This window comes from Mastomys coucha, unplaced genomic scaffold (genome assembly GCF_008632895.1).
Source record: "Mastomys coucha isolate ucsf_1 unplaced genomic scaffold, UCSF_Mcou_1 pScaffold14, whole genome shotgun sequence".
NCBI lineage: Eukaryota > Metazoa > Chordata > Mammalia > Rodentia > Muridae > Mastomys > Mastomys coucha.
The window spans coordinates 11,899,151-11,907,747 of record NW_022196896.1 but is presented as its reverse complement, the minus strand read 5'-3'; positions in this window follow the sequence as shown (position 1 = coordinate 11,907,747).

Genomic DNA, 8,597 nt, shown 5'->3' with positions numbered 1-8,597 from the left:
AATAGCAGAGAAGGGAAGTAGCAGAGAAAGGAAGTAGAAGAGTAGAGGCAGGCCATGGGCACATGAGGGTGGGTTGCGGAGGGATGAAAGGAAGAGCAGCAGCAGGAAGGCAAGAGCAAGAGAGGAGCAAGAGAGTGAGGACGGGGCAAACAACCCTTTTTAGAGTGAGTCAGCCATACCTGGCTGTTGCCTGATAATTGTGGGATGGTGTGTAGACAGAATGCCAACACACAGGATTTACCATTTTCCTGAGACATTAGACACAACCTAGACTCACACAGTTTCTAATTATAATGGAATCATTAACCTTGGCAGGGAGAACACTCTATCCATAACCTTGGCATGGAAAATATGTTCTGAAAGAAGAATATGAAGTCAATATATAAATATACAATCAAGCGTCACGTCCAGCAACTGTCAACATTTGTGAAAGCCCATGCCCTGCTTGTCGTCTTCCAGGAAAAGGAAACCTTGTCACTTTGTCCCTTTCACATGGCTAATCAGGATGTGGCACCAAAAAGTGGACAAGTTAGATTAGTAGCACTTCTTGAGATTCAATAACTTGGAATCAATGAGAAAAATTCAAGAGTAAGGAAGAGAACACAATAGAAATGACAGAAGAAACACACCTCAGGGTCTAACCTTAATAGAAATAAAAGCAAAATTTATAATCCAAAATGCATAAGAGGACTTTAACTATGGTCTAGCATGCCAAAGGCCAGCTTTGATACTACAAGTAAACTTAGCCAGGGAGTAAAGTATGACATGAGAAATTGCAGTCAGTGCTGAGGGCAGCTGATAGAAGTCAGTGTTTATAGCAACAGATGGAGGTTGCTGCAGTGATTAGAGAAAAGAAAGGGGGTAAACTCAAACACACAAAACACACACACACACACAAACACAAACACACACACACACACAGAGAGAGAAAGAGAGAGAGAGAGAGAGAGAGGAGTTGAAGCAAAAGCAAGCTCCAGCTTAAGCCCTTTTATACCTCTCAAGACAATTTTTCTATTTAGAAAGAACATTACCTCAGAACCACAAGTTACACATTTTCAAGAAATAATCACTACAAAACCATATTATTCAAAAACAGATTAAAATCATTACATAAGAGGAAATCACAACAGGATTATCGATTATATATTTCTTTCCTGAAAAATGTCTAACTAAATAATTCCTATATAACTTTCTTTTTATAAGTTCATCGTAACCTCAAAGTAATAATTTTTTTGTCATAGATTAACAAAGTTTAAGCAGGCCAAATCCACCGCAGCAACTTTCTTGCTATGCTTGGTTGACTACAGTCAGTACTTACCAAGAAGCAGGTCATCTGTCTTACATGTCAGTTTGTCAGTTTTGAATCCTCGATTGGCTAGACTGGCTAATCATCTTTTCTCTGTTCTTATAATAGAATTGTTTACTTTTTGTATTTAATCTTCTTATTTCATGGTGCACACTATAAACCTGTTGCCACATGCCTAGATCACAAGATCAAGGAACTCAGGGTCAACCTAGAGTGAATGTTTTTCTTTGATCATTAACTTGTCTCAATCCTATTTTTTCTTGTTACTACAATTATGTGGCTCACAAAGCATGAATACTCACTGTATTCATTTGTCTGACTCATACTGCTATTGCCATTCTATAAGGAAGGGGTATATTTTTGATTTGTTGCTTTATTTATTTACATCTCAAATGTTATCCCACTTCCTGGTTTCCCCTCTGAAAACACCCTATGCCATTCCTCTCCCCCTGCTTCTAGCATTTCCCTACACTTAGCCACTGAGTCTCCACAGGACCGAGGGTCTCTCCACCCATTGATGCCAGTTAAGGCCATCCTCTGCTATATATGCAGCTGGAGCCATTGGTTCCTCCATGTGTACTCTTTGGTTGGTGGTCCAGTCCCTGGGAGTTTTGGGGGTCTGGTTGGTTGATACTGTTGTTCTTCCTATGGGGTTGCAAACCCCTTCAGCTCCTTCAGTTCTTCCCTTAACTCCTCCATTGGGATCCCTGTGCTCAGTCAGATGGTTGGCTGGGAGCATCTACATTTGTATTGGTCAGGATCTGGCAGAGCCTCTCAGAGGACAGCTATACCAGGCTCTTGCAACAAGTGCTTCTTGGAATGAGCAATAGTGACTGGGTATAGTGTCTGTATATGGGATGGATCCCTAGGTGGGGCAGGCTCTGGATGTTCTTTCCTTCAGACTCTGCTTCACTCTTGGTCCCTGTATTTCCTTTAGACAGGAGCAATTCTGGGTTAAAATTTTTGAGATGAGTGGATGGACCTATTCCTGAACCCAGGGCTGTGCCTAACCTCTCCATATAGCCTCTATAGGTTCCCTGTCCAATTCGTTCATTATTTCAGCTAATGTCATTCCTGTTGGGTCTTGGGAGCCTGTTGCTTTCCTATCATTTTGGAACTTCTAGCAGCTATGCCCATTTCCCCATTACCCACTGCTACAAACCTTCTTTTAGTTTCCTGACCCTCTGTACTTTTCCCCCTTCATCTCCTCCCACACCTGATCCTACCAGCTACCTTTTTCCCTTCCCCTCCTCTCTCAGTTCCTCCCTCAGGTCCCTCTCTTCCTCTACCTTCCATGATTATTTTGCTCTCACTTCTAAGAATCACTGAAGCATACACATACATTCTATTCTTGACTGTAACTCTAAACTACCTTTCTATCAACTACCTTAACTTCCAAAATTATTTAAATCAAGCTCACTTTCTAGAACTACTTAAATTCAATCAGAAATTCCATAAAATTATTAATTCATCTAACCATGTTTGTCTCAAGACCTTGCATCTTCATGTTGATCTATAAAAAACTTTCCAGCAGAGAAGACTATCACCTAGGAAGTAATCATACTAGGCCATATACATTGATTTGTGGTGTTTTCCACTAGTAAAAGAAATTAGAGTAATCAGGAGATACTCAACACTTGAGCTGTTAGAATGGGAAGAAATCTTAAACATGCCATGAAAGTACCTCTCACAGACTTGCTAGTAAGTATATGAGATATGGAAGCTTATGGGCCCAGTCTTATTGCTATGGACACAAAACCAAAACAAAACACAATACAGTACAGCACAAATCTGAGTAATATAAGTATACATCCTTCCTTAAGGGAGAGGCTACATAAACTGACATAATATGAAGAAAGTCAGTTCCTGGTGGAATGTCTTATCAGAGGCTTTAGGAATACTTGGTTATCTTGATATGAAGTCCTCATAAATATTAGGGGCTGGAAGACTATAGAGGAGGGACAGGTAACTAGGAACAAGGAGTTGTGTTTGAACCCAAAATCTCTAAGCCAGATAGAACTATGTTAATAAGAGTGTTAGAAACAAGATTGATTCAGCAGAGAGACTGAGGCTTGTATGAAGGCTCAGTGATTTTGCTAAGCCCTTTGTATGGGAAGTGATCTTTGTAAAGTCAAAAGGCTTTGTTAGAACTATATGACTCAAATCATCATGTGCAGAGTGACCATAAAATAAGACAATAACTTCTTGAAGTTAAGAAAAAGGCTAAATGGAGAGAACAAGATCGGTCTAGGTTACTTCATGGCAAATGTGATAAGATTTGGGTCAAGCTGGGGCTCCTAGGGGAGAGATTAATAGAAAGTTAAGATTTGTGGACTTTCTACTTTAAATCCAGGGGAACAGTTCACAGAAGACACTCATGGTAGAACAATAGAGGTAAAGATGATAAGCCTATCCCAGTTGTAGTTAATTATCCCCCCAGCTAAAGGAGGGTATACTTCCCTCCAGTCAAAGGTTACGCTAGTTAGAGGCGATGGTTTGCTCAGAGTGCATCCCAGCAGCCTGATGTGAATGGGAAGGCCACAGTCACAGGTATAGCCACACTTCGAACATATGTCATCTCAGAAAAAGGGAGCCACCAATAGCAGCAGGAGGAAACAGAAAGGTTACATCGTGGCCCTGGGCAGAGCAAGAAGATTAAGTCAAGTCTATTGAGTTCATCATGGGTGGAGAAATGTGAGTAGGCATCACGGAAAAACTCTAAGACATGGAAATAAGTGGCTCAGAAAGAATGACTGAGGATTATGTAAAACTAAGCCATACCTAACATTGGTATGTGGGGAAAAAAAAATTGCTACAAATGTATAGAGCTTTTCCATGCTGTATTAGACCTTTCTTGTGTCCAAATTTAGTATTGTTTTAGTTGTAAACTTCTGGACCCACCTGACAATGATAATTGGATCAGATGATAAAAGGTTTTCAGACTGCTTCCCTAAAATGACATGTTCTGTCCATTCTCTGGAAAAAATTTTGTCATGTGGACGACATAATGTTAACCCCTGAGCATTTTTTATTGGATATTTTTTTATTTACATTTCAAATGTTATCCCCTTTCCCAGCACCCCCCCCTCGGAAGCCCCCTAACCCATCGTCCTCCCCTGGCTCTATGAGGGTGCTCCCCCACCCATCTACCCTCTCCCGCTTCCTGGCCCTGACATTCCCTTACATTGGTGCATAGAGCCTTCACAGGACCAAGAGCCTCTCCTCTCATTGATGCCCCACAAGGCCATCCTCTGCTACGCACATAGCTGGAGGCATGAGTCCCACTATGTGTATTCCTTGGTTGCTGCTTTAGTCCTTGGGAGCTCTGGGGGATCTGGTTGGTTAATATTATTGTTCTTCCTATGGGGTTGCAAACCCCTTCAGCTTCTTGTGTCCTTTCTCTAACTCCTCCCTATTGGGACCACTAGGGACCTGTGCTCAGTCCAATGGTTGGCTGGAGGCATCTGCCTCTGTATTTGTCAGACTCTGGCAGAGCCTCTCAGGAGAGAGCTATATCATGCTCCTGTCAGCATACACTTCTAGGTATCCATAATAGTGTCTAGGTTTGGTGACAATATATGGGACTGTATACTGCCAGGTGAGGCAGTCTCTGGATGACCTTTCCTTCAGTCTCTGCTCCACACTTTGTCTCTGTATTTGCTCTCATGAGTGTTTTGTTCCTCTTTCTAAGAAGAACTGAAGCACCAACAGTTTGGTCTTACTTCTTCTTGCACACATGGTATGCACTGACTGAGGAGGAGGAGATGTGTGCCAAGAAGAAACAAAGACTGGCTGAACTGTTTGGAACAGGCTCAGAGCATCTGTGCCTCCTAAAGAGAAAACTCTTCACCTTTTGAACAGTTTGTAAGCTGTGCAGTGTGCTCCAAGTTTCCAGATTTTCTGAGTTGGTGGAGGTGGGGGGCAATTATTGATGCAGTCGTGTTTGAATCATTTCTTCTCCTACAAATAACCCTCAATCCATATTTTGTAAGTCCAAAACACTCACTTGTACAAACTCACTTGTGTACAAAGTTGGGCTTTGGTTGTAGCCAGTCTTTGGTGTATTGTCAGCTTCCTGTCTGGGGTGAGTAAACATATATTCACATCTTCTCAAAAATAACTGAATAGTTTTAGTAGTTTGTGTAGCATCAGTGGGCTTGAAGTTTGTGTATATAAATATACATGTTTATATATGTATATGTGTATATATACATATATATTAATATCATGTCATGGTAATATATTCTATGTATGAGTACCATTACATTAAAATTTTTGCATGAATTCTTAATTGCAATTCAAAATAAATAAAAGTAGAGATAAATTTTGAGAAAACTAGATGTTATTATGAAACAGATGTTTTTCTGTTACTGCAGTTTACTTTCCACATTGTTTGTGAACTGGAAGAGCAATAAGCCTTCTAGTCATAGAAGACAATTGTGGTGATATACACCTTTACTCCCAGAGTTTAGGACATGGGACAAGAGGATTGACAGTTTGTAGGCTGTGCTTTACAGGGGTATTCAAGTTAGTGTCAGATGCATACAGTGAGATTTGTCTACAAATAATAGTAATAATAATAATAATAATAATAATAATAATAATAATAATAATAATAAAGTGAATAAGTATTTAAGGCTCAGATACTGGATTGCCAAATACCAAGTGCAGTGTTGTGATGTGATTGACATGCTCAGTGACATGTACTTTGTGTATTCTTTAGCTATACCTCCAGGATTATAGGTTTTCTATCAAGTTTGTTTTCTTTTTTATTGTTTTTTTTTCTTTTAAGCCATGAGGATGGAACTCAGGAGCTTGTTTATGCAAAATAAGTACTGTTGAATCATACCCTCATCTCTCAAGTTTTAAATATTCTTTAATTAGTACCCAGGATATTCTTGCCATTAAAGCAATTTAATCTGTAATATTACGAGATCTATATTTAAAACATTTATAGACCAATTTCCTATAAAATATTAATCTGTGTTTCTTAAGTATTTTGTAGATTCAACTCCTAGACGCATTTTTCTTCTAAATTGTGTGCACACACTTATCAATACATCTTCAAGCCAATGTCAGAGCTAAAAAGACCAAAGGAAAAACATCTAACATTTTTATTAGTAGTACTTTACACTTAATCAATTTTAGTGATAAACCAACCATTTTATGCTATCAATATTTTCTAATCCTTTAAAGTCTCATACATTAACATACATTTTTATTAAAAACATTTCCAACTATTGATTGGTGATTTGTTTATATCACAGTTATATTAAAAATTTAATGGAAAGACATATCATACTATATGTCAATGTATTTATAAGCAGCATGCAGCCCTAGAGAATCCCCAATTGAACTCAACCATTCAAACTGTCCTAATTCAACTAGCAATGTTCACATGCCAGAATTTGTTTCACAATGAAAATCTCCCATCTAAGTACTAACCAAACCTGACCCTGATTAGCTTCCAAGATCTGATATCAGGTATATTCAGGATGATCCTGCATAAAAAATATGTCCTTCTCAGAGGCTAAATCACTAGCCTGCATATAACCACAGAAGCTGAGGAAGATGAAACAAACTACGGGAAAAGTTGGAGAGTAGTCCTTGAGATGGAGATAGCAGCACATTGGGATTATAAAATGGAAAATGGACTAGGGGAAAGATTTAATGAGGAAATAGAGGGTTAGGATATTATGGATAAAAGGGTAGGGAGAAGAACTAAATTATACTAGAATTCTTGAAAATGCTATAAAGAAACAAAGTATTGTATAAGTTTACTTAAAATGCTTAAATTTTATGTGGATGTGTCTGTACGTGTGTGTGTGCATATGAGTGTGTGTCTGTCTGTTGGGGCGTGTGTGTCAATGTCTGTGTGTCTGTGTTCACATGTATTTGAATGAAGTTAGATTACCTGTCTATTCTTTAAGGAACAATACATTTTGGACTCAGGGTTTTGAGAAATTAACTGGAACTGACCTGAACACCTCCCCTCTGGGGACTAGTTTTTTGTTTGGTGGGTTGGGTGGTTTTTGGATTTTCAAGAAAAGGCTTCACTGTGTAGCACAGGATATCCTGGAACTTTCTCTGTAGACTAGGTTGTCCTTGAACTCAGAGAACTGCCTCCTGGGTGCTTGGTTTAAATATTTCAACTACCAATCTTGTTTGCTGTATCCTCAACAAGACCACCAGCCTTGAAGTATCCCCTGTCCACTCTGAGCCCTATCTTCTAGTCCACACCTCTATCCACAACCATTAGGCACCTGCAGCCATTAGGAACCACCACCTGAAATAACCATCCCAATTCCCTGCCTGCTTTCCCCTCTGGTCAAACCCAGCACTTTAAACTCTATCCTGCCCACTCTGCACTCTGTTTCCTGGGCCACAGATCCACAAAATTGGAAAATCTATATGAGATGGATGATTTTCTAGATGGATACCACTTACCACAGTTAAATCAAGATTAAGTAAACTATGTAACTAGACCTATATAATCTCTAAGGAAATAGAAGTAGTCATTGAAAGTCTCCCAAAACCCCCTTCCCCCAGAATGGTTAGGGAGAGATAGTTTTACCACATAATTCTACCAGACTTTCAAAGGAGAGGTAATACCAATATTTCTCAAGCTATTCCACAAAACAGAAACAGGAACACTGACAAACTCATGAGGTTATAGTCACCCTCACACCTAAACTACACAAAGACTCAACAACAACAGCAACAACAAAATTTCAGACCATTTTCTCTCAGGAATATTGACCCAAAAATAGCCCATAAAATATTACAACACAAATTCAAGAACATATCAATGATATCATTTGCCATGATCAAGGAGGCTTCATCCTAGGGACACAAGAGTGATCCAATATATGAAAATCCATCAACCTCACAGACAATATAAATAAACTGAAAGAAAAGTACTATATGATTATAAGGTTCTGAAAAACCTTGGACAAAAATCCAACACCCTTTCATGTTAAAACTCTTAGAGAGATAAGGGATACAAGGCAGACATTTAAACACAGCAAGGTGATACTAAACATCAGATTAAATGGAGAGAAACTTAAAGCAGTTTCACTAAAATCAGGAGCAAGGCTGCCCACTCTCTTTCTTTCTCTTTAACATAGTACTTGAAGTCTTAGCTAGAGCAACAAGCCAATTAATGGAGATCAAGTTGAGACAAATTGGAAAGGAAGAAGTTAAAGTATCACTATTCACAGAGGATGTAATAGTATATACAAGTGACCCACAAATTCTACCAGAGAACTCCTACAGCTGGTAAATACCTTCA